Source organism: Papio anubis, chromosome X (genome assembly GCF_008728515.1).
Source record: "Papio anubis isolate 15944 chromosome X, Panubis1.0, whole genome shotgun sequence".
Lineage (NCBI taxonomy): Eukaryota > Metazoa > Chordata > Mammalia > Primates > Cercopithecidae > Papio > Papio anubis.
The window spans coordinates 136,620,598-136,647,613 of record NC_044996.1 but is presented as its reverse complement, the minus strand read 5'-3'; the positions used below and the strand labels follow the sequence as shown (position 1 = coordinate 136,647,613).

Sequence of the window (27,016 nt, the reverse complement as noted above, 5' to 3'; positions counted from 1 at the left end):
CTACATGTTTGGCACCACAGACAAAACATGATTGCCAGAAGTTTTCCTTCTCCCTTTGCCCCAATGCTCCAGTGTCACACTGATATAGCAAAGGAAGAAGATGGTATTATGGGAGAGGAGAAAAATGAAGCTAATCTTATTTGTTGAGACATCTTGCAGTTATGTGAGCACCAAAGAAAAGGAGACATCCAAAATCATGCACAATTCTATCACCAAAGGAAGAATTCAAGATGGTATTTCCTTCTTACTGTCCCATGACTGACTTACTCACACACCTCTTTTATCCCAGGCCACCACCATGCTCTGATAAATTGTCTGCATTGGGTTGTGGCTTTTCTCTTGTGAGCCTGTTTTTCTATGACCGTGTTTGAAATGAGCTCTAGAATCCCATCAGCAAGTCTAGTTTGGATGAGGTCTATCCTAGCTGTCCTTCCAAAAGTTGAAATTCATGAGCATCCCTAGATCTGTGTGCATCTAATTCGTATTTTAGGTTGGTGCAAAAGTAATTGTGGGTTTTGTCATTACTTTTAATCAGGTTTAGAAATAATTTATGATCCTTTAAACCCTTTGTTCTGGGACCAAGGTAGACTCAGGGTCTTACCAACAAAGTTGTTCTAAATTTCTGTTTTCTTAGGCAGCTGCTCAAAAAAATCAAGAAGGGTCAATCTCTTTGCCTGAGAGTCAACAGGACCTACGGTGGAAACAGCGAAGCAGGGTTAAATGGAAAGGGCACAGAGCCCCACCCTCACACACAGGTACCTGTTCTGACTCACCCAGTACTCAGTGTGCAGTTCACGGCAACATGAGTGCCTGCTAATAGCTGTAAAAATAAGAGAGAACATGGGTAAACAGCTGATTGATATCTGTAGTTAGTTTGCATGCAGCAAAAGTAAGCTGGTAGAGGGAAAACAGCAAAAGTGGACATTCTCACAATTGGATTCAAAAGGATTTTGTTTTAATTTGCAATATGAGACATGAGTTCCTTTAAAGATGTTACATAGCTAAGTAGATAGCTAGATAAATTGATAGATTAGATAGATAGATAAATAAGCATATTGGATGGAGGGATGGATGGATGGATGGATGGATGGATGGATGGATGGATGGATGGATACCGAGAGAGACCAACTTGCAACCCCTGAAAGAACCAAACCACTCTGGTCTTCCTAATGCTGTCTTCCTCACCTGAAATGCACTCCCTTCACTCTTCCTACCTGCTCAGAGCCTATTCATCACTTAAGTCTTGGACTGATGAGCAAAGAGGAAGAACAATAGTGCCAACTTAGAAATAAGATTAAGTTTCAGCACTTCTTTTAAATTACGTAATTTCACTAAATAAATTCCTGCTGCTCCTCTATGCCTGTTATATAAAATCCTGTCATTCTAAGCTATCTTTGACCTGGCTGGTTCCATCATATCTTCCCTTCCATGCCACCCTCTAACTAAGACAACCCTTCCAACCGGGGGTAGTGATCACCTTGCTGCAACATCCACCACTCTCACCTGCACATGGTTATCTCCAACAAAGGTATCACTGGATGGCTGCTAGGGTGGTTAAGAAAACACAGTTTTGAAGCCAGAATACCCTAATTTTGGACATTAGTTTCTTTGTTTACCAGCTCAGTGACTTCAGGCACATTATTTAATCTTTTGGGATCTCAGGTTCCTTAGATATAAAACATGAACCACAATAATAATTCCTACTTCATGGGGATGACGTGAGGCTTGAATTAGATTATTTATTTGAGCATCATACTTAGAAGTATCAACCACTGTGAAGGGTCTTAGATTTTAGCAAACAAGTTAGCTTACTACAGATTCAGGGATGCTGGCAGAAGACACAAAACTCCTGGGTCAGAGACAAATGACTCTACTACTCACAGCAGTATCAGCAGCCAGAGTATCATCAGTTAAGATTATTCCTCAATCTCCAATTGACAAAAGGCAATGCAAAGGCCATGTGACCCCTGCACACACAGTGCATTACATTACAGGAGAGAGAAACTGAGTATATTATAATAGGCAGTACACCTGCCTGATCTTTGTCCTAGAGAAAGACATCATCTCTGTAATACTGCAGAGTAAGCAAACAAATCTGCTGCATGCTCTAGACAGAGACACTATCTCATCTTCCAAACTGTAATGGACATAAACACCAAGATAGTCTGGAATAAAATGGCATTTTGTGCCACATTTGTAGGACATGCTGAAACACAGAAAACCTTTGAAGAGTTACTAATATTTCCCAATAAGAAGTCAGTAGATCTCTACTCATTTTCCTTTCCTTGCTCTTGCCATTTCTCCTGCCTGGAGTTTTCTCCTTGTCCCCATCACAGATCCAAATTCTTTGCTTCAGTCTTCCTCAGGCTTTGACCATGGCAGGACAAGAGGATCTGGTGAAGCAGGAGATCCAGTAGGACTGGGCGAACTGGGAGTACATTGAGATAATCACCAGCAGCATCAAGAAAATCACAGACTTTCTCAGACTTTCTCAACTCGTTTGATATGTCTTGTTCAAGATTTGCAACACTAAGGGAGAAATTGACAGCCCTTGAACAGAGAATAGAGTACACTGAAGCATGGGTGACAAAAGGTGAGATGCTCACCTAGAACAGTGCCATGCTGCTGCTGGGAAGTTGCTTTACAGAACACAGGCCATGTGAGAAAGGCCCCAGCAGCCTTCAGCTCCTTCCTTTCTCGTTACAGAGCAACAGGGCTTATTCTTGTTTTTCTTTTTTCAAAAGTGTGACCTTTGGGTTCTTCCATGTACTTCTGAGGGTGTGATGTGGTATATGAGGAAAAGTCTAGAGGAACTCTTGGAAACAACATTAGGTATTTTACCTTTCCAGTAACATTTTGTAGATCTACTTGTCAATGTGTTTGAGACATTCACAGCCAAAAGCCTGGGATTCTTTGTGAAGGTCCTCCCCACCCCTATCCTTCTTTCTCTCTCAGACTTTCCTTAAAGTTCTCATTGCCTCTGCACTGCTTCTGTGAACAGTCTTTGTCTCTTCCCCACCTTTGGTGGGAAGTGGGAGGCAGTCCTGGCCAAGACACTCATGCCCTGGCAATGTGGCTACCAGAGAATGTTGTTGCTAACCCGCCAGTTTCCTGTTGATTTGGGGAGGTCAAGGCCAGGTTCCCACTTGGCTTGAAGGGACATTTTCAGACATTTCTTTCTGTCACTTGGGGTGTCTATGCCTCTCAAATTTCCCTAATAAACTCCTCAACTTTATCTGACTGCTGTGATTATGGTAGGGACAGGACCTAGAGATGGGTTCACTTATTCCACAGAAATGTAATGTATGGGATTATTATTCCAACAAAACTTTCAGATGTAGATATTTGATTCAAAGCCTAGGTGGCTTACCAGCCCAAGCCCCCATGTTTGTACTTTCAGCTGATTAGTTCATCCTGGGAATTATTTGGTCATTCAGCACATTTATCAAGTACTTACCATGTAGGCGTGTTATACTCCAATAAAAGATACAGCATTGAATCAGAGAAAAAAGCCTTTCCTTCATTCAAGCACAAATCGAATGTCCCTTCCTTGAGGAGCCTTTTCCAAACACTCCAGTCATTATAAATCCCTTTGCAGAGTTCCTACTTCCATTTGTAGTCTATCTCATAAAAACAAGTCATTTTTTGACTTGTTCAATGCTTCTCCTACTTTTTAAAAACTTTAAATTGAGGGATATATTGTAAGGGGTTGTAGTAGATGCTAGTTGTGTCCCCTTAGCCCCATGAGTGACCAGCTCATTACCTGAGGGCTCTATCTAGGGACTCGAATGTGCACCTGCAGTCCTGAAGAGCTAGGGAATTAAGCTCCACCCCCTAGCAGCCCTCAACCAATGGCAGATGGAAGCTGATGTATCAATGCCCCAGCTCCTTTGTTCCTTGGGTAGGTGCATGCTCTACCCTGGTTCCTAGAGTTCCTGTGGGGCATTAAGCTCCATTTATCCTCAGTGGAACCTGGCTTGATGACAGACACTTTGGTGGGTGCCCTCCCTTTCCTGTCTTGTTTTCCCCCTCCCCACCCAGTGTTTTCTGAGAAGACCAGCTCCCCAAAAATCTAGTTGCACTAAATCATACAGCTTTTACTCACAATTACTGTCATATCAATTACGAGCATGAAGTCCAATTCCATCATAAATATTTGAAAATCATCCTTATGTTCCCAAAGAATAAAATAATCATGATATTACAGTTATATTATCACTGAAATAATGTTTGGAGCTAAATGAATCTATGTGTGAAGGCAACAAAAATATCAGCAGCCAAGGAGATGCATTTGGCCCCAGAATGTGTCTGAAATGCTGCTTGGCATCTGAGAATGACTTAGAAGTGCCTTTCCAGCAGTCCAGCGTGGGATGGGATGTGACTAGAGGGGCTTTAAGAATACACAGAGGACACTCGAGTGCTACAGGGAAGGTGGCAAAGGTCAACTGCTTCTTTTTCAAGGACTTTACTTGCTCCCGCTCCATCCTAATATATACCCTGAGCTTTTGATGACATGACATTCTGATGGGGAACTGTCCCCAATCCTATCATTGTGGCATGATTTGTGGCTTTTTTCTTCCTGGTAGTCAAAAGTGGATCGCTGGCTTCTTGAGTCACGAGTTGTGCTGTCATCCATGCTTGTAGTAGGAGTAACAGGGGCATGTTAACTGGTGTGTATAGATCCCCCCTGAGGTGTGAGAGGAGTCATGGTCCTAGGGGGATTTAGGATGGGGCCCCTTTCCTGAGGGGATCAGAGTAGCCCCAAAAAGAAACACAGCATCAAACATTTTAAAGCCACGATGACAAGGCAACAAAAACACCAGCCACCAGGATTCTGCGCAGGATCCTGTCATGCTTCCCCATCATGTCTGGATTGACACCAGGTTGCAAGGCTGTTTCTATCATCAAATACAGCATAGAATCTATTCACTGAACAGGTCATGGAAGATAGCCCATGGATTCTTTCCCCACCATTGCCCTGAAACTCACAGGAACACATGCCACCTGGCCACTGCAACCTGTCAAGAACGGGTTAGAGGAGGGAGCCTTGGCAGAGAAGCCAGCTGTTTCACCCTGCTCTCTTACTAAATGCACTAAAGCCACTCTTGCTATAATTAGTCCCCAAAGAGAAACTAAAGTAATGGGAAAGTAGAAGCTTCCTTGCTAAGACCCTAGGGATCTCTACTGAACTCCAGTATTACTGAACTCTAGAAAGGATACGACTCACCTTGCTCTTTCAAAGGCAATCCGTCTCTGACATATCATCTAGGAATTGTTTCTTTGATGTCTCCTGTATCCTTTACCCTGTTGCATCTACAAAATGCATGCACACACTTTATCCAAGAAAAGACAGTTTTGAGGGATTTTTTTATCCTAGAAGTATTGACCTTTTTCAAGTTCACTTATAAAAATTAAGCAACCTAGTGTCAGATTATCTAGAAAGACATAGAAAGCAGAAGGAAAATAAATCAGTGGACCTAAAACACTATTACCATTACAGTAAGGAATGTGAAATTTTAAAATAGGTAAATTCAAACATGACCCATAAACCAGGGTCCACAGTGTACAAAACCAAAACCCTTCACACTGTAGATACTGGTCCGGGACAGGCGCACTCAAAGAGATCTGGGAAGAGTGAAGATGCCTAGGACGTAGGAAAGCTACAAAGAAAGAGACCATTCTGGGGATGAAGCTAGCTGGAGAAAATGATCACTGCATTTAACAGAATGTGGGTGTACTCTGCAAATAGGTACTATATTAAGGAATTTCAAAGGTAAAGGGTAATTAAATATCAGCTTGAGTCTTATATCTGAGCTCAATCAAGAGGGCAAAAAGGTTCCACAATCTCAGAACAGGATTCTCCTGAGTGAGAAACACATCCCCTCTGAAGGAAAAATATTCCCTGCTGCCAGCACCACCCCCAGGTGGCAGAACTATCCGAGTTTGAGGTCTGGAAGTCCTCATCTCCAGCAGAGAGCCACTATACGATGGCCCTGCCCTGGCCCTCAGGCCTCCTAGGTGCGCGGGAGTGTGTGGAGGAGAGGATGATGGGAAGAGCCTGGTGGACCCCATGAAAACCACCCAAAGTCTCCTGGGTGCCAGGAAGAAAGCTTTCTCTCAACTCCCTCCTGCACATGGTGATGTTAACAGCTGCTATTATGCTTTCAGGGTAGCCCAATTCATACATGTACCCAACCCACCCCCATTTTTCTCCTTCACTCTAAAACTGGCACTGATGAGCTATTGTTTGACTTAGTGGTGTAGCCGAGTTCCCAGCCAACTGCTTCAACCATCCCATCCACTTGGGTCTCTGTGGTTGCTACTGGCTGATGTTTCCCAAGGCTATTTCCTCTTCTTCTGGGGCCACAGGTGGACTATGTTTCCTAGCCTCTCTTGCAGTCTCTTGTGGCTATGTCAAAAGAACAGTAGTACAAGAGAAAGGTCAGTGTGGAAGAGAAAGTACCAGTGGATGGTTAAATGTTTGGTATTCTGAGCTTTACTGGCACCACAAAGAAAGAGTGTTCTTTGGATGAAAATTCTAGGAGCCACAAGAGGGCTAAGCTTCACACAAGCTCACGTCTAATTCCAGTCCTGCCCCTGGCCACTCAAAGGACATTGGGCACGTCATACTTTCTCATCAGAAACACAAGGGAATTACATTGGATGGGCTCCAAGTTTTATCCCAACATCGAAATGCCATGATGTGTCTGTGGCTTGGTTATTCCTCCTAGCCACTAACACATGGTTGCTATTTACTCTCCTGATAATTCAACTTCAATTTGATTTTGCAGCACACTTTCACACTTCCACATCTTTTCCAAGGTGCTTCCGTATACACTGCCTTACGTCCCATCCAACAGCTCTGTGAAATAAGAAACAGAGGAGGCTGGCACCCTGTTTAGAGATGGGGAAGCTGACGTGGTAAAATCACCAACCTATCCAGAATTATAAAATATTAGAGGCAGAGCTGCAGTCAGAACTCCATTTTCATGACTACTGGTTTTCTTCTCATTCTTGTTCATTATGTCACATTCAGTTCCTACAAAGAAGTGGTCACTAATGTTGCTTTATTAACTTAGTTCTTAAGCATTAATAATCAGGGGCATTGCAATTTATTCTATTCTCACTGTAAAATGATGCAAATGAAAAAGAAGACTTAGACTCCCAAAAATATGTTCCTAAAAACTTTCTGAGGACCATGATTTTCATCACTGAGACAAAGCTTGCATTTACACATATTATTCATAGAAGAGCTGGAGATGACGAGAGGTTGGGGTTCACATTAAACAAATGTGTGATATAGGTCCCAAGCCAAAGTGCCTTTTTTTTTCCTACAAAAGAACTCAGGTCTTCATTTGGGAACATCAAAATACACATATGTGAGTCATCTCTCACACATTTCCAAACCAATGGGCACGTCACTGGGTTATGCAAGGCATGCAGTACGTTTCTACGGTAAATTGCAAACCAAGAACTTAGACTGACGTCTTCTTTTTAACCAGTTATTAAGAAAACTTCTCTGCGTACCCATTAGGAAAGCTATAATAAAAAAGACAGTAATAAACGTTGGTGAGGATGTGGAGAAAGTGGGACCCTAATAGATTGCTGCTGGTGGAAATGTAAAATGGTGCAGCTGCTTTGGAAAAAGTCTGGCAGTTCCTCAAAAAGTTAAACATACAGTTACCATGGAACCCAAGTATGCCACTCCTAGATATACACCCAGGAAAAATGACAGCATATGTCCCCACAAAAACCTGTGCACAAATGTTCATAGCAGCATTATTCATAATAGCCAAGAAGTGGAAACAGCCCAAATGTCCATGAACTGATGAATGAATAAACAAAATATGATCTAGCATACAATAGAATATTATTTGTTAATAAAAAGAAGTGATGTTCTGATCCATGCCACAACATGGGAGAACCTTGAAAACATGATGCTCAGTGAAAGAACCAGACACGGAAGACCACATATTGTATGATTCCGTTTCGAGGAGAGGCCCAGAATAAGTAAATTCAGAGACAGAAAGTAGCTTAGTTGGGTTGGGAGAAGGGAGGAATAGGGGTCATGGCTAATGAGTATGAGGTTTCTTTTTGGGGTGAAGAAGATATTCTGGAATTAGATTATGATAATGGTCGTGCATCTCTGTAAATAATGAAAGAATGTCAAATGCTTAGCACAATACCTAGCATATGCTTGGCATTATAAGGGATATTACAATAGTAACTTTATTACAACAATAATATAGTAATAATATTATTTTTAAAATTTTGTATAGTTACAGCTGTGAATAATTTCATGACCTCAAAGCATGAGCAAAACTTCTTTTCCTGGTTTCCTTTCATTCAAATCAACCAAGGAGGGCCCATAGGCCAAATGTGACCCCATGCCTGTTTTTATAGATGAAGTTTTATTGGCACTCATTCATGCCTCCTGGCTACATACTGCTTATGGCTGCTCCAGTGCCACAAAGGCATCATTGAATAGTTTCAACAAAGACAAATGCTTGAGGTGATGGATATCCTATAACTCTGACATGATTATGACACTGTGTATGCTTGTATCAAAATATCACGTGAACCTCATGAATATATACAATCTATATTTACCCATAATAATTAAATATAAATTATTTTTAAACCTAAATACCATCTGAACCTATACAGAGTCATTTTGCTGACCGCTCTGTTCTATGATATTCAGAATATTGTCATTTTTATCCTGAGAGAGCACATATTACAATCCTTTCAGAGAAGCCAAGAAACAAACACATTAGCTGCGACAGGGTGCGGCGAGCACTCCCTGGGACTCGCAGGGCTGGGCTTCGCTCCTTCTCCTCTGTGCCCCTGGCCTTCCCTAGACACTATTGTCACATATGTGCCCACTCGGCCTGATAAGCAGGTGTTAAAAGCACAGGTCAATCAAGGAAGCCTCCATGCAGGCTAACAGCGCTAACTCATGTGGACAGTTAGGGTTTAAAAAAACAATATTGTTGGGGGAATATGATCTGTCCCAGAATGCTAGTCATGGCTATTTGATGTCAACCTGCATTCCAGCTCCTACTGCTCCAAAAATGAAGTCAGTGTTCCATGGGTCCACACGAGTTAGAAGAGTAAAGCCTCAACAGCGCTGTTGACCTACACGAAGCCTTCCTTAATTGCCCGCCGCCTCAAACGCCCAAGTCAGAAGCTGTTTTCAAAAGCGATTTTCATGTGTCCCATGTCAGGGTTGTCACCTACCACCACAGAATATGCTGCACTCTACTAACATACTGTGGGAATTGATGCCTATGTTTTTTAAGCTGATTAGGATTCCTTCCTTCCTTCCTTCCTTCCTTCCTTCCTTCCTTCCTTCCTTTTTTTCTTTCTTTCTTTCTTTCTTTCCTTCTTTCTTTCTTTCTTTCTTTCTCTCTCTCTCTCTCTCTCTCTTTCTTTCTTTCTTTCTTTCTTGAAGAAGGAGATGGACAGAAGAAACAAAAAAGAACAGAAAAGGAACAGTGAGAAGGGAGGAAAGCAGGAATGGAGAAAGGAGAGAATCGGCAAGATTGTTTCTTCACACGTCTGTCGCCCACTCCCTCATCGGGCTCCCGCCGCTGTCCAGTGAGCTGTGCCACATCGCGTGGAAGAGACGAGCATCGAGACAACTGCATGTAAACTTTCTTAAAGAAAAGAAAAGCAAGCGCAGAAGAACAGACGCTTTTTTGCCTTTTCCAAAGAACCAGACAATAACTCCAGATCGGCGCATCAAAATCAAAGATGACTGCAGCTTCAAAGCTCCCCGGGAAGATCAAAGGCGAAGTGTGAAGAAGGCAGGCAGGATCTTTGAGGGTAGGAGGAGGCCTTCTCAGCCTTTGTGGAGCTCTGTTTCAACAAACCAGAATCTCCCGTAAGTCAGCTCCCACGTTTAAAATCAGCTCTGATCCTCGCACAGGGAGCTTTAGGGAAAGCTTCTTCACAGAAACAAAAACGAGGTGTTTTAGCAATAACACGGAAATCAAACTCTCCTGGCGGAAAGCTTCCAGGCAAACTCCTTGCCCTAACTCCCTAAAAAGATTGTCTTGCCGTACCACACTCTTTTTGCTGCAACCTTCCCAAGTGGTGGAAGGAAGAATAAATATTAGCCCCAAGTAGCTTAAATTCTTAGAATTTGACTACCGATTTCAGTATAATTGGTCAGAAATTGCTTCTACTTCTCTCTGCTGCTATTATAAAATAGTTCTTCCTTTAACTCATGTTTGCCAGAACACTTGTGCTATGTAATTGCAGAGATAGTCCTATAATATCCGAGTGTGGCAGTGGAATGGATTCCACATAATTAGCTGAACATAATTGAGCAATAATGTGTAGTTATGGAGGAAATTTATTGGGCCTCGCACAAAGGAAAATTTCAAGAGCAGTGACGTGTTGTTCCCAAAGTAATTGTGCAAAGCATCACCTACAGTACTGACTCTGTCTTTTCTGCTTCGGAAACATCATTAACACGGCTACCTCTCAGCAACATTCTCTACTCTGTCCTTCTCTTTCTGCAGAGTGGCCGATTTCAGAGTGGTCGTAAGGAAACAAATCAGTAACTCTCAAGATCACAGGATGGTCTTTGGCACATAATATATAGGTGTCCAATAAAAAACTATTTTCAAAATTATTTATTAAAAAACTCACTGAGGCTGTTCTTTCTTAGAGAAAACACAAGACACACATATTTCTAATATCATTATCTCCTTATCTGGATTTTTCCCGTATGTAAAATTGCTGTTTCCCACTGCCTTAGGGACTGTCCAACTACATGCTCTTAAAAATAGCTCCAGATAGTTGAGCAGCACTTTCCAGCTGAATAGAAAACATCATTGGTAAAACCTAGGTCCAGATTCTGATGCCTATAAATGTTTTTCCAGTCATTTCCTACACCTTGATTCCTGTAGAATCCACAAGCCTAAGGCAACAGATGCACACACACGCATGTGCACAAACACACATGCTGTAAATACAAAAAGCCAAAACCACCTTATAAAGTGTTTGCACTTGTTAATATATTGAATCTTGTCAAATCACATCAAGCCTTCCATTTTTTCCACACCTCAATGCCACCTACACCTATCGTTTACCCTATTTGAAAAGGCTGTGGGAAAAAAATCTGCAAATCTATAAATAAGCAAATAAGGCTATATGTAAGTGTTTCTTATTTTATTTATTCATTGTGTACTGCTATACTCAAGCTAATTCTATTCAGTACACCCAAGATGCCTAAAGCATTAACTTTTTCTGAAAGGCTAAGCTGCCCCTAAACGTTTGATACTGATGTTTGTTCCCCTGAAACAGGTTAACGAGTATTAAAAAAAAAAAAAAAAAAACCCAAACTGGCTAATTTTTAATGCAACCAGCTTCACAAAAACAGATGGTGTATGACCTGCCTAATTAGATAACACAGATAGAATCTCATTCCCTGAACAAAGCTGCCTCTTGAGTAAGCCTGCTACATATCATGTATCCCAGCCATAAAAATGAGTCTGTCAAGTGAGTTTTTCCCCCTGAATATCATCAATCATGTTATTTCTGGTTTCTTCTCTTGTCCCTCTTATACCTCCAGGCTCTATCTTCCTGTTTTTATCTACATTGACAAATTTGAGAAAAGATGGGCAAATGCCAAAGTTTGGCACTAACTCTTAACATTAAAATAGCTGAAAATTTGAAAACTTTCCCAAATGAACATTTTTTCGCTGCCAAGAAAGTCCCTGGGGATATATTTGTTCTCCATACTGTAGTCTTATGTGGCTAAGGGGACGGGTTTTGAATGACCACACCAAGATATGAAATCAACTCTTTAGTTCATCCCATTTCTCTGCATAAAAACACACACAAAGAGCTGTCCTAGGCCATCAATCCCCCCATCAGGGTGGGATCCAGCCATACTTGCTTATTCTCCAAGATTATCTTATGGATAATTATTGGGCTGTGTCACCAAACTCACCCCCACCAAAAACACACACATGTGCACGCACACACACATCTAATTTTCTGAAACAACAAGGCCTAAACCAATGATGAGAAAAAGAAACATTTGTCAGTAGCAGTTGTATAGACTACAGTTTTAAAGACTATAGTCTTTGGTTCCTTTCATGTCTTTTTGGAAATAGCTAGAAATGAAGGTGGTGGAGGAGTCTATTTCTGGGCCACTAACACCTTCAATCCTGAATCTTTCATGACACAAAGAGAAACATTGAAAATATAGCTGCAGCGAGGACTTAATGGAATTCCTAGGTGAGGGACTCTGGATATAGGTGTGTGGGTTTATTTTTCCAGTTTTAATCTGGAAGAAAGGGAATGGCTTGTTTCCTCCATTGTTTAACATTGATGAATCCTTCTGTCTCCAGATTAGTTTCCCTATTGAGACTGGAGCACATGGAAGGCCTACAACTTGTTTTCATCCTTTTATCCCTGACTCTCGGAAGAGTGCTAAGCAGAGAGGGTGCTTCATGATTGTTTCTTTCTGTAAGTGTGGTGTTTACGGATGCCTTGGGACCCGACATGGCTTCACTGCGCATCCTTTTTTCACGCACACAAACACTGGGATCACCACTGCCCTCCTCCAGCTGCTGGTCTCAGTTACACAAGCACTGAGATCCCTGCCTTCCTCCAGCTGCTGCTCTTATTTACACAAACATCAAAGTCACTGCCCTCCTCTAGCTATTGTTCCCTGGGCCATACAATCATCCACGTTCAGGGTTTAATTTTACTAGGTGATAAAAATGGATTGCAATGCCTGTCTGGGGATGCAGTTTGACCCATTTTGTCAAGTCTCTGTGACTATGTTCATTAAATTCATGCATGATCACCGTTCAGTAATGTTCCAGTAAGATCTAGGGAGGGAGCTGCCACAGCAGTGTCACAGTTTCCAAAGGTCCCCGCATCTCCACAGAAACACAGACAGAACGAGCAGCTGGTAAAACCACACATGCAGCAGATTCACAGCAAAATCAGGTGAAGAGCAACCTGCAAGACTTGCAGGATCAGTGTCTGTGTGGGAGGAAGTAGGGAAACATCAAGGATTCTGGCAGACCCGGAAACAGAAGAACCTGGAAACAGCCAATAGGCTTGTGCTGGAAAGCATAGTGGGCCCATGTGAGAATAGCAGTGGAAATCAAGAGGAGTCTCGCTGAACTCAACAGACATCTCTGCCAGTCTGAAGGGGCAGGGGGAGCTCTCTGGCCCCCACATACCTTTGGAGCTGACACTGGGTTCCCTTCAAGGCAGGGCCCTCACACTGCAAGTAGAATCCAAGCTGAGCAGGGCAGGGACAAGAGAAACAAAGGGAAGAGAATCTCCAGCAGACTCAGAATCTTGTAAAATCTACATGAAAACAACACAATAGTGAGATCAGTAAGATTAAAATGCTACTCAACACAACTACTTCTAATACTTTAGGAAAACTAACTTTATGTGAAAATGAACAATGGAAAAGAATCATGCTTGAATCTGACTCAAATTTATTATAAGAAATGAAAGAAGAAAGAGCAGAGTAACATCTCCACAGACAAGAAAAGTATGCCAGAAAATACATTTTTATAAACCACTTGAAAACTGTAATTTTCTGTTTCAAAGAGAGCTAAAAAATACTCATAGAAATGGCATACTACATTCAAATACAACATAAATCAGAAACTGAAATACTCAGAAATCACAATGCAGAACTCAGGACAATGAGAAATAAGAAAAATAACCACAGAAATAAAGAATAAACTAGAAAAAAATATGAGAGAGAATACATTAAAAATAACAAGAAAAATAAAAGGTAAAAAAATGAAGAAATTTAAAATTAAAAAAAGTTGAAGATACAAAAAGTATTTGAAAGAAAGCAATTAAGTATTTAAATGAGCAAAGAACATTGAATGTGTTGACAATAGAAATCCCTGAAAGAAAACCCAAACAGGGCAACAAGTACCAAAAATATAATTCAAGAAAATTTTGCAAAATAAGGATTCGAAATGACATATGGAAAGAGCAACTAACATCCCTGAGACTACTGACCCAGAAAACTGACATGAAGATGTTTTCTACTAAAATGTCTACTAAACTTTAAAGGAGAAGAACCCTGTGGGTTTATAGGCAAAAATGGAAAGTGACACATAACTTAAATAAATTTACATCATTATCAAACTTGAACAGCAAGGTTTTTTTTTCCCAGTAGAAAATGGAGTAATATATTTAAGACAGGGTCCCCAACCCCTGGGCAGTGGATCAGTACTGGTCCGTGGCGTGTTAGGAACTAGGCCACACAGCAGAAGATGAGCGACAAGCGAGCCAGCATTACTGCCGGAGCTCCGCCCACTGTGAGATCAGCAGCGGCATTAGATTCTCACAGGAGCACAAACCCTAGTGTGAACTGTGCGTGCAAGGGATCTAGGTTGCATGTTCCCTATGAGACTGTAATGCCTAATTATCTGAAGTGGAACAGTTTCATTCGGAAACCATCCCTCCCGCAGCACCCCATTCGTGGAAAACCTGTCTTCTACAAAACCAGTCCCTGGTGTCAAAATGGTTGGGGACTGCTGATTTAAGATACCCAAGGAAGGAACCCGTGTCTAAGTTCTTTATATTGAGCGAAATTGACCTTCAAGCACGAAGAGCACAAACTTAAAGATGTAAGAAGCCAGACAAGTTTTTCCCAAGAGCCCTTCCGAAGGCGTCTGCCAGACAATAAGTTACAGAAAACCAGAATGATTGACTAGAGAGACACAGACCTAAGGCTGGTGTTCAGCATTAAATATACGACTTGCACACAAAAACTAACCAGGAGTTAAAAGGAAGAGAGCATAACATGCAATGGCTGTACACTTAGACGATGTGAAAAACAGCACAACCATGAAAAATGGGGAAAGATTGAAGACAACAGAGTTAAACAATTTTCTGAACTGTTTTTGGTAACCATTTTGGTGGTGATGGTAGCATTTGTATCATTATTTTGAGACAGTTGTGTGTGTGATGCAAGATAAAGCAAATGAGTAATTATGCAATATTTTAATTCTAGCCTTCCCAGTTTTCTGGAGAATGCGGATCATTGGTGTGGGAAAGGGAGATTAAAATTTCACACAGAGACAAGTATTACTGTAAACTCATAAACTATGTTGCCTTAAAAAAATTTCCAGCTCTTTTCCCCGCAATTTCCTGGAAACAATGGCTACCCAATGGCAATGAATTCTATCCTGCCTCTCCCACAGGAATTGCACCACTGGACAACACAGAGTAGATGAGAAGTGATGCCTAGTAACATTATTACAGCTAATAAATGCAAACAACATGATAGAGTCAGAATATTACCATTTTGCAACTTCCAATGAATTAACAGATCTAGGCAGCTGCTAACATCAAAGAATGAGTGCAACTCAGTTACCATTATGGCTCCTGAGGAAAGAATTCAACACTGCCTCATGTTACCAACAAATTGACTCTAAATCTGGTCAAGCCTCTACATCCAGCTGCAGGAAACACAGAGAACACAGGAAAATATTCAGCTGCACCATGAGTAAGTAATCCCAAATATCCAACCTTTGAGAAACTCGACCGGTCCAATGCCCTGGCTTTTTCAACAGGTAAATTGTAAAGAACAGTAACAGCAGCATAAAGGAATGCAGGAGAACACCACACATTAAAAGCCTTTAAAAGATCCAACTATACAAGTTGGCAGAACCTGTAGTGTCTAGGGTTACATATCTTAGAGAAAGAACTACACAGAAATGCAAGAAAGCAATTGCTATAAAAGTTAACATAGTGGGTACACAGCAAGATAGAAGGGATATGACCAGGATGGGGCACATGAATGGGGCTTCTACAGTGTCTGCCAATGCTCTTTCTTATGACCGGGGTGATATTTACAACGGTGCTTGCCACAGAATCATAAATTAACCTATGCACGTTTGTGTCATTTTCCTTTGAGACAGGGTCATCCTGTGTTGCCCAGGCTGTAGTTCAGTGGCATGATCATCGCTCACTGCAGCCTTCACCTCCTGGGCTCAAGTGGTAACTCTCAGCCTCTCAAGTAGCTGAGACTACAGGTGCATGCCACCATGCCCCAGCTAATTATTTTATTCCTATTTTTTAGAGGCAGGGTCTCACTGTGTTACCCAGGCTGGTCTCAAACTACTGGCCTCAGGTAATCCTCAGCCTCCCAAAGTGTTGTGATTACAGGCTCAAGCCACCACACTCAGCCAGTTTTGTATAGTTTTCTGTTCCTTTGCTTTATTTTACAGTGAAAAGCTTAGTTTAAAAGGTAGAAAATTAATAATGTCTCAAGTTATCAAAGAATAGGGACAATCATATAAAGGAAAGAATCCAACAGGATAGCTGAAGCTCTCGAGAGACGAGAGCATGGAGCTCCTAACTGCAGAAGTCAGGGCCAGGGACTCCAGGGATCTGAGCACGGCTGTGCTATTAAAGAGCTCAGAAAGCCCAAGTCCTGAGCCAGGTATGCTGGACTAAGAGGGGACACCTGGCATCGGCAGGCGACGTCGTTAAGGAAAGCACCATGATTCAGCTCCACAGGGGTGGATCCCAAGACACAAACCACCAGTCACAGACAGGCAGGCTGAAGAAAGAGAACTCAGCAGAAAGTCCCAACTACCTGGCTCCACCTCATCCATCACCAGACACCAGCAGTACCTATGAGATAAAGATAGGCTGCAAGAAGAGAAACACTTTAAAAAAGGAAGTGACAGCGGCTGGGCCTGGTGGCTCACGCCTGTAATCCCAACACTTTGGGAGGCCAAGGCAGGGGGATCACGAGGTCAAGAGATTGAGACCATCCTGGCCAACATGGTGAAACCCTGTCTCTACTAAAAATACAAAGAATGAGTTCATGTCCTTTGCAGGGACATGGATGAAGCTGGAAATCATCATTCTCAGCAAACTATCACAAGAGCACAAAACCAAACACCCCATGTTCTCACTCATAAGTGGGAGTTGTACAAGGAGAACACACGGACACAGGGAGGGGAACATCACACACTAGGGCCTGTTAGGAGGTGGGGGGCTAGGGGAGGGATAACACTAGGAGAAATACCTAATGTAGGTGATGGGTTGATGGGTGCAGCAAACCACCATGGCACGTGTACACCTATGTAGCAAAACTGCATGTTCTGCACATGGATCCCAGAACTTAAAGTAAAAAAAAAAAAAAAAAAAATTAGCACGCACCGGTAGTCCCAGCTACTCGGGAGGCTGAGGCAGGAGAATCACTTGAATCCAGGAGGCAGAGGTTGCAGTGAGCTGAGATGGCGCCACTGCACTCCAGCCTGGGCAGCAGAGCGAGACTCCATCTCAAAAAAAAAAAAAAAAAACCTGAAAGGGCACTTTGGAAAATAAGGGGTTTTTTTAAAAGAACGATAATAATTTTCCCCTGAAATACATGTTTCTGAAAACTTTTCCAGAGGGACCCAAGACGGATACGATTTTCTGGATCTGTTCTAAAACATTTTCACCTTCTCCTTCCCAGTTCTGACGACGTGCCGTATGCATCACCTTGGACCCTCTTGGCCTCTCTGTCCCTGAGGAAGTCACTCCTGGTGAGTAGTGGATCCATAAGTATAAAGGCTTTACCTGTGGTTGACAGAGTGGAGACATGGGTGGGAGGTAATGTTCTGAGGGGGCACAGTGATATTTATAAGGACAAAGTGCAGGACGCTGTTGGAAGTTTTGCAAAAAAATATACACTTTTACACTGTTGGTGGGATTGTAAACTGGTTCAATTATTGTGGAAAACAGTATGGCGATTCCTCAAGGATCTAGAACTAGAAATACCATTTGACCCAGCCATCCCATTACTGGGTATATACCCAAAGGATTATAAATCATGCTGCCATAAAGACACATGCACATGTATGTTTATTCTGGCACTATCCACAATAGCAAAGATTTGGAATCAACCCAAATGTCCATCAGTGACAGACTGGATTAAGAAAATGTGGCACATATACACCATGGAATACTATGCAGCCATAAAAAAGGATGAGTTCGTGTCCTTTGTAGGGACATGGATGCAGCTGGAAACCATCATTCTCAGCAAACTATCGCAGGAACAGAAAACCAAACACTGCATGTTCTCACTCATAGGTGGAAATTGAACAATGAGATCACTTGGACTCTGGAAGGGGAACATCACACACCGGGGCCTATTATGGGGAGGGGAGAGAGGGGAGGGATGGCATTGGGAGTTATGCCTGATGTAAATGACGAGTTGATGGGTGCTGACGAGTTGATGGGTGCAGTACACCAACATGGCACAAGTATACATATGTAACAAACCTGCATGTTGTGCACATGTACCCCAGAACTTAAAGTATAATAATAAAAAAAAAAGAATTTCTACCTAAAAAAAAAAATATATATATATATATATATATGTGTGTGTGTGTGTATATATATATGTATATAGGCTCAGGGTAGTTAACCACCAATTTATGAGACTCATCTCCAGCAACCATAGGGCAAGCAGATGGTGCTGAAAAGAAGATCCAGGTTTTCATTTAACAGGTAGCAGAGCTGCAAAAATGACTGAACATGCAGTCTGACTTCTAAGTCAAAGCCAGAGCTCTACTGAAGAAAGGATGGGACTCTGAGACACAGGAGGGGATTTTAACCTGGACCAGCCTAAGAACGGTAAGCCCCCTACATCCCCCCAGGGATTCTGAGCACCCAGAAGCGGCGCCACTCCTCTGTGGCCAGAATAGACCCGCACCTCCTTGTTTGGAGACCTCAAAATGGCTGCACCTAAAGTGGCTGTCTTATCAGATGATACCATTCTTCTTTATATTGTCAGGTCACCAAAACCTCTGCAGAGTCCTCCAAGGGTCCCTCCACCTGGGCCCCCACGCAGTCATCTGTGTGTTGGGGAGAGGCTGGGCAGCACGAGTCAGGGCTCCTCCTCAAAGTCACCAAGGTGGAGAGTCACCAAGAAGGAGAGTCACCAAGGTCACTCTACTTCTATCCATACCTCTTCTCCCCTTCTTGGAGCCCTAGCCAATATTGTCTAGTTTTTTAGGTTAGCTGTCTCTCCTCAACTTCCAAATATTCCCAGATTTTCCCTCTAGAATGAGTCCCCTATTCTCCCTAGCATCTTAGGCTCCTAGAAACCAAAGCCAACAGGAAACCCTCCTGTTATTTTCTGCTTTCTACACTGAGGCCACGAGTTCACGAGAACCTCACTGCTTAAGCATGGGAAAGGACAGATAAGGGAACAATCAGGAAGGAATAAATGGAACTTCAAAAATATTAACACATCATGGTAAAAATAAATAGAAAAATGGTGCAGGCATAAATGAGTCCAAGAGAGGGACATAACTCCCTGTCAAAGCAAGATTCTATATGAAAACATCTAATCCTCCACATTGGCCAGGTTGCAAATCACTATTTGCAATCTATCTTAAAATAGGATGTAGTAAAAGCAAAATTGAAAGAGACAGAAAAACCTCCTTGCACAACTTAACACAACTTTGATTCCTTCCCGGCAACTTTTGAAAGCCTCTTTCAAATAACAGACCCCAATTCCTCTGATTATTACCTGGCTCCGTGGGAAAACCTGGGTGCAAACATCTGTTAGGTGAATTTTTTTATCAACCTGTTTTAAAAGCTTGCCAAAACTCATCACCGAAAGGGTTTTCTAATACCATAGCTGGACACATATCTCTGTCCATAAACAAACACGCTTATGGGGAAATTATTTTCATCAGCTGCATATAAATGCACATCTTTATCCTGTAAATCAGAATCCTTGTCACGCAATCATTTTGCATTTAAATTCTCATCCCAGAGCAACAGTATCCCAGGGAGGTATACACAATAGCTTTAAATTTAAGTGTCAGCCTGAACATAGACCTCACATCAGGCCTATTTTCTTAATGCCCCAAAATACAAAATACAAATCGCATTTTAGATGCATTAATCTGCTCATAGCCGAAAAAGCAACCATCCAATAGCTATTAATTAAAAAATATTTTAGGGCAATCCAGATGCCTTCAATCAAGTATTGTAGCTGCTTAGAGTTGCATTAAATTCGTTTATCTTCAGTCCAAAGTTTCACTTCATCCATGAAATAATGTAAGTTGATCCCTTAAAAAATAAAATAAAATAAAATAGAAGTTGGAGGCTTCCCAATTGTTTTCGTGAACGTGCTTACCATCTGGAGAATTATCCTTCTATGTTCACCACCACTTTAATCACCTTGCCTAATAAACAGGCGTACTTGATCAGAGCTGAAAGACCACTTCCCGTTCAAGGACCCAAAGGCGCCATTCAGTGATGATGTGCCTGAGAGTGGCTGGAAGGCACACATTCCCAGAGAACCAAACAACTATGAGCTTCACAGCCCTAATAAAATAGAAAATTAGCTACATAATTTCAATGTAGATATCAGTGGACATTCAAGCTATTTTTTAAAAATAGGGAATAAATCGTATTTTTCAGTCACACTTGACAACTGTCTGAAAATGGTCCAGGATGCAGCAAACCTCAGCAAAAGCTACCTCATAGTCATCAAACATATATGACCAGCAGCCAACAACAATAAACACTGTACTTAGGGCTGACAACAGCTGAAACCCAGCCATCCTGCCTGCCAAGCTATTTTATGTGTTTCATTCTGGAAGTTGGATTATCTGTTATCTGCCTATGTCATTTCTATGAAATAAACTAAAGAATGGGTTTAAGTATATTATATGCAATGAATATAAAAGAAAATTAAATCTGTATGTCTTCAAAAGAAATACATATGATCCAGGTGGATATCTTACATATCCTATACATATATATGATATATATTATATGTTATATAATATATATATATGGATGCTTCTAAATTTTGTTTTCAGCATTCCAAAACCTGAATTATCATTTTGCTTAATTTAAAATGGCTTATACATGCATCACTATTTGTTCGGATACTGTGTAAATCTAGGTACTAGGCACCAAAAAAAATATTGAAGGAACCAAAATGTTCCTTCAGTACAAACACAAGCCGGGTCTCAAAAATAATTTTCAATGAAAGGGACAAAGAGCTTTCCCACATCTGACCTTATGAGCAGAATTCTCATATGTGAACCCTTTCCTATATGAAACTCAAGGTTCTCCTACCTTCTCACGCACTTCTATGCACATGGGTAAGGCGGCTTCAGTGATAAAAATCAAGAGACTCATCTCCACTATGGACAGAGGTAGCTTAGGAAAAGAAAACCCATCATGCTGGTGAAGGCGTAGTCAGAGGCTTGACAAGCAGTAAGCACCTGTAGGTAGACTACATAGTGGAACGCTAAACTGAATGGCCACATGATGTCAATAGGTTTGGTGAAGATTTCCTGCTGATACCTACGGGTTGACAGTGGGTCCTTGTTTCTCCTAGCTATCCTTCCAAGACCATTGCTTTCTCTTATTCTGTGTTACCCAACCAGGCTGATTTTTTTTCCCCTTCCTGTCTCCTTCTTACATGCCAAAGGTTTGGGTCTTCAGGTGCTATTTCCTTGCCAACATCCTGTTTGGGTTATTGATAAAGAAGCTGAATATTGGAAAGCTTTCACCTTTGAAATAGTTCTAAGGCTATAGTTTTGCAAACTGCGGAGCGCACACCTTTCAATATTTATGCTCCTTCTATCGACACTGAGTAAATTAGAATGTGGAATACCTGCAACATCCAAACCATCTGCTTCACTGCATTTTAAAAAAAGAGTAGGTGAAGAAAATTTATGAGAATTTCCTCTTATGTCTTGTTGCTAGGGAAACAACCCTTTTTTTTTTTTTTTTCTTAAGCACAGATGATTCCAGCATCTCAAAAGAACCAGGGCACAATCTTTCTTCCCCTCTTTCTTCAAATGAAATAAATGTCTTCCCTGGGCAGTTTTCTCCTCTGTCACACTGGCCACTCATTTTCCAAGGATGTTATATGATTCCAAGCAAGTCACAAATACTGACTGAATAGGGCTGAATTTTTGCTGTGTTTTCACAGTTGGCCTGTGCCAAACAGAGTAGTCCACAAAGTTTGCCTCACAAAACAAAATGCCCGTTTTCACTAGGTGTGTTTTATAAGGTGCTATTTTGTCATTCGTGCACAGAAGACTCTGGAGAAACACAAAGATCTGTCCTGCCCATCAAACTGGAAGTCGTTTTCCTGAAAGAACCCCTTGTGTGATGAAGACAAAATAAAAAATAATGATGTTCAGTTCCATGGAGCTTTCTGCCTGAAAACATAAAAGGGAATCCACTAGCAGAGTAGGAAACTGCCCACAGTTTTCATATCTTCAGGGGCCCTGGAACACACCACTCCTTCATGTAGGCAGCCTGCATTTTATCATAGGAGAGAACACCCTAAAAGGGCTTCTGAAATATGGCGTTTGTGTACAGTAGATTTGCTTGTTTCTCTGCAGCATCAATTGCCAGTGGCACATTTTGTACTAGAAAGGCCATTGTGCCCAGAACGGAAAATGACTGTGGACCACCTAGTGATTTGCATTCTGCTTTTGGGGATAATCGGAACCCCCCCCCCCAAAAAAAAATCCACATCACATTTGCATAATTCACTTTTGAAACGCTGTTTTTCATTCTCTTGAGCCCACAGCTGCTGTGCGGGGAACTGGCGTGGTCCACATCCAGCTTCAGATTCTCTCCTACATAATCCCCAAAGCAGAGAAGTTTTGCACACAGTGAAGCAAGAGGACGCCGACGTTAAACAGGGACAGACTTTCTGTCTTATGCTTAGGTGTGACCTACCAGAAAGCAACCAAAGAAAGAAAGAATCAATGATCCTAGCTGGGGATGGCAAAAAGAAGTAAAAATTGAATTTGGATTACAAATGGTCGAGGAAAGAGACTTCTGCCTCCACCCCTCTATTTAGCGAAGCAGGAAATTAGTGTAAAAGGGGCCTTAAAGTTCAAATGTAATCTTTTTTCCTTTCAGTTAGAGACAGGGTCTCTCTCTGTGGCCCAGGCTGGAGTGCAGTGGTGCAATCAGAACTGCAGCCTCCAATTTCTGGGCTCTAGCGATTCCTCCCCCTCAGCCTCCCAAGTAGCTGGGACCACAGGTGTGTGTGTGCCACCACACCTGGTTAATTTTTTTTTTTTTTTTTAAGAGACGGGGTCTCACTATATTGCCCAGGCTTGTCTCGAACTCCTGGCCTCAAGCAATCCTCCTGCTTTGGCTTCCCAAAACACTGGGATTACAGGCAGGAGCCACCATGCCTGGCTTCAAATGCAATTTTTACTGTTAGCAAAACTTCATATTGACATGATCCCTTTCACAACAGATGCCAACTATAACCAACACAGTCCAAGACTCATGCTTTGAGTTTACTGGCTTGTTTGCCTTCCTTTAGGTACCGTCAGCAAAATTAGATAAGTGTGTAGACATTATCATCATGAACCAGAAGACCCAATGATATGCGTCAGAACAACTCAATGTGTGGTCCTTGGGCCGGTAGCAGCGGCATGAACTGGGAGCTTGTTAGAAATGCATATTCTCAGGTCCCACCCTAGACCAAGAGGACCAGAATAATGGGGTGGTGTCCAGGTATCAGTATTTAGCAAGTTCCCCAGGTGAGGCTGGCACACACTCAAGTCTCAGAACCACTGGCTTGAGTTGTTAGGACCCTACACACTACGAAACCTCCAATGTTCTCACTTGTAGCACTAATTACCTATTTGTGAGTTATTGTTTAGACAAATTAGTTATACACACATATATCTCTTTCTATTGCACTTCACAGATATTGCATTTTTTACAAATTTAAGGTTTCTGGCAACCCTGCATCAAGCAAATCTTGATTTGCACCATTCAAAATTGGCACCATTTTTCCAACAGCACATGCTCACTTTGTGTCTCTGTGTCACATTTTGGAAATTCTCACAGTATTTCAATTCAAACCATTTCATTACCATTGTATCTGTTATACTGATCTGTGATCAGTGATCTCTGATGTTATTATTGTGATTATGTTGGGGTACCATGAACTCCACCAATAGGAGATGGCAAACTTAATAGATAATGTTGTGTGTGTGTGTTCTGATTGCTCAACAGATCAGCCATCCTTCCCCCTCTCCTCAGCCCTCCCTATTTCCTGAGACACAACAATATGTTGAAATTAGGACAATTACTAGTCCTACAATGGCGTCTAAGTGTTCATGTGAAGGGAAGAATCACACGTCTCTTACTTTAAATTGAAAGTTAGCAATGATTAAGCTTAAGCTTAGTGAGGAAGGCATGTTGAAAGCTGAGACAGGCCAAAAGCTGGGCCTCTTGGACCAGTGCACCAAGTTGTGAATGCAAAGGAAAAGTTCTTGAAGGAAATTAAAAGTACTACTCCAGGGAACACAGGAATGATAAGAAAGTGAAACACCCTTGTTGCTGATATGGAGAAAGTTTGAGTGGTCTGGATAGAAGATCAAACCAGTCACAACATTCCCTTAAACCAAAGCTAATCCAGAGTGAGGGCCTAACTCTTCAATTCTATGAAGGCTGAGAGGTGAGGAAGCTGCAGAAGAAAAGTTGGAAGCTAGCAGGGGTTCATGAGATTTGAGGAAAGAAGCCGTCGTCTTAACATAAAAGTGCAATGTGCTGCAGCAAGTGCTGATGGAGAGGCTGCAGTAAGTTCTCCAGAAGACCTAGGATAACATCACTAATGAAGGTGGCTACACTAAACAACAGATTTTCAATGTAAATGAAACAGCTTTCTATTGGGAGGAGATGCCATCTAGACTTGCATAGCTATGGAGAAGTCAATGCCAGGCCTCAAAACTTCAAAGGACAGACTGACTCTCTTGTTAGAGGCTAATGCAGCTGGTGACTTTAAATTGAAGCCAACACTCAGTTGTCATCTCCAAAATCCTAGGGCTCTTAAGAATGATGCTAGATCTACTCTGCCTGTGCTCTAGAAATTGAACAACAAAGCCTGGATGACAGCACATCTGTTTACAGCATGGTTTACTGAATGTTTTAAGCCCATTGTTGAAATCTGTTGTTTAAAAAAAAAGATTCTTTTCAAAATATTATTGCTAATTGACAATACACCTGGTCATGCAAGAGTTCTGATGGAGATGTACAAGGAGATTAGTGTTGTTTTCATGCCTGCTAACACAGCATCCATTCTGCAGCCCATGGATCAAGGAGTCATTTTGACTTTCAAGTCTTATCATTTAAGAAGTACATTTCATAAGGATATAGCTGCCATAGATAGTGATTCCTCTGATGGATCTAGGCAAAGTAAATTGAAAATCTTCTGGAAAAGATTAGCCATTCTAGATATCATTAAGAACTTTCGTGATTCATGGGAGGAAGTCAAAATACCAACATTAACAGTAGTTTGGAAGACTTTGATTCCAACCCTCATGGATGAATTCAAGGAGTTCAAGACTTCAGTGAAGGAAGTAACTGCAGATGTGGTGGAAATAGCAAGAGAGCTAGAATTAGAAGTGGGGCCTAAAGGTGGGACGAAATTGCTGCAGCCTCATGATCAAACCTGGATGGATGAGAAGCTGCTTCTTATGGATGAGTAGAGAAAGTGGTTTCATGAGATGCACTCTACTCCTGGTAAAGATGCTGTGAACATTGTAGAAATGACAACAAAGGATTTAGACTAGTACGTGAACTTAGATGATAAAGCAGAGGCAAGATATGAGAAGATTAACTCCAATTTTAAAAGAAGTTCTTCTGGGGGTAAAACGCTGTCAAATAGCATCATAGGTTACAGAAAAATCTTTCATGAAAGTAGAGTCAACTGATGTAGTGAACTGCATTGTTGTCTTATTTTAAGAAATTGCCACAGCCACCCCCGCCTCCTGCAACCACCACTCTGATAAGTCAGCAGTCATCAACGTAAAAGCAAGACCCTCTACCAGTAAAAAAAAAAAAAAAAAAAAAAAAATGATGACTTGCTGAAGGCTCAGATGACCATTAGCATTTTTAGCAATAAATTATTTTTAATTAATGTAATTACATTATATTTTTATACATAATGCAATTGTACTCTTAATAGACTATAGCATAACGTAAACATAACTTTTTATATGCACTGGGAAACCAAAAAGTTCGTGTGACTCACTTTGCTGTGCTATTCACTGTATTGCGGTGGTCTGGAACTGAATATGCAATATCTCCGAGGTACTGTATTTTATTTCTGGTACCATTAAGATGCAGCTAGATCACAAAAATACAGACCACATTAGCCAAAATCCTATTTAATATGCATTAACTTTATAAGTCATAATTTACTGAATCCTTGAAGCAGACACAGAACAGAAGGAAATATTAAGGGGAAAGGTAGAAGAAAATATTTAAGAAATTATGCTGCCATTAAATATACTGTTTGAAATGAATATGTAAAAATATGAAGAAAGACATTACAATATTAAACTTAAAATTCAGAATACAGAATTATATATTCAGTGTAATCACAACCTTAGAATGCAGATTTTTAAAAATTCAAAGATTGGAAAGAGATTCACTAAAATGTTAGCAGTCAGTATCTTTAGGTGATGGAGATAATAAATGATTTTGTTCATCTAAAACTTGCTGATGCAAAGATAAAGGTCATCAGTGTTCATGGTCAAGTTTTTACTCCAGTTGACATACTCCAGAAATGAAGCAAAGCTGAGTCACTCCTGGGTTTGCTATTAACAAATAAACACAGTGCTATCATTTTACTAGACTATCCTGTGAAGCATATTACACATATTAGGGAATGATCTTAACAGGTGAGAAATGCTCTGAAAATATATACATAGAGTGCTAGGAATCATGTATGTGCCCAAATGGGTTTCACTAAAAGGGAAGACTCGTTCAGAACGGAGACACCCATACAATACATTCAGCCCTTCCTGTTCTCCGTTCTAGGTCTCCTCCACCATCTAAGAGGGACAGACAGTTCAGGAGATCTTAGGGACCCAATTCTTAAACCAAGTGATTTCCTGACCAGTTCCCTAGCTATAGATGTGCCTCTGCCTAAAACTGTCCCAGTTGCTTCAAATTTTGAGATCCCAGCAAAGCAGATGTCAAA

General features: G+C 41.4%; 1 pseudogene across 1 annotated transcript; it reads left to right on the top strand.

Annotated features, from left to right (window-relative positions):
• Positions 1 to 1,516: 1,516 nt before the first annotated feature.
• On the top strand, positions 1,517 to 3,234 carry LOC110742160 (annotated as a pseudogene). The gene has a single exon (XR_002519578.1). The product of XR_002519578.1 is annotated as a protein BRICK1 pseudogene (transcript).
• The last annotated feature ends 23,782 nt before the right edge of the window (positions 3,235 to 27,016 follow it).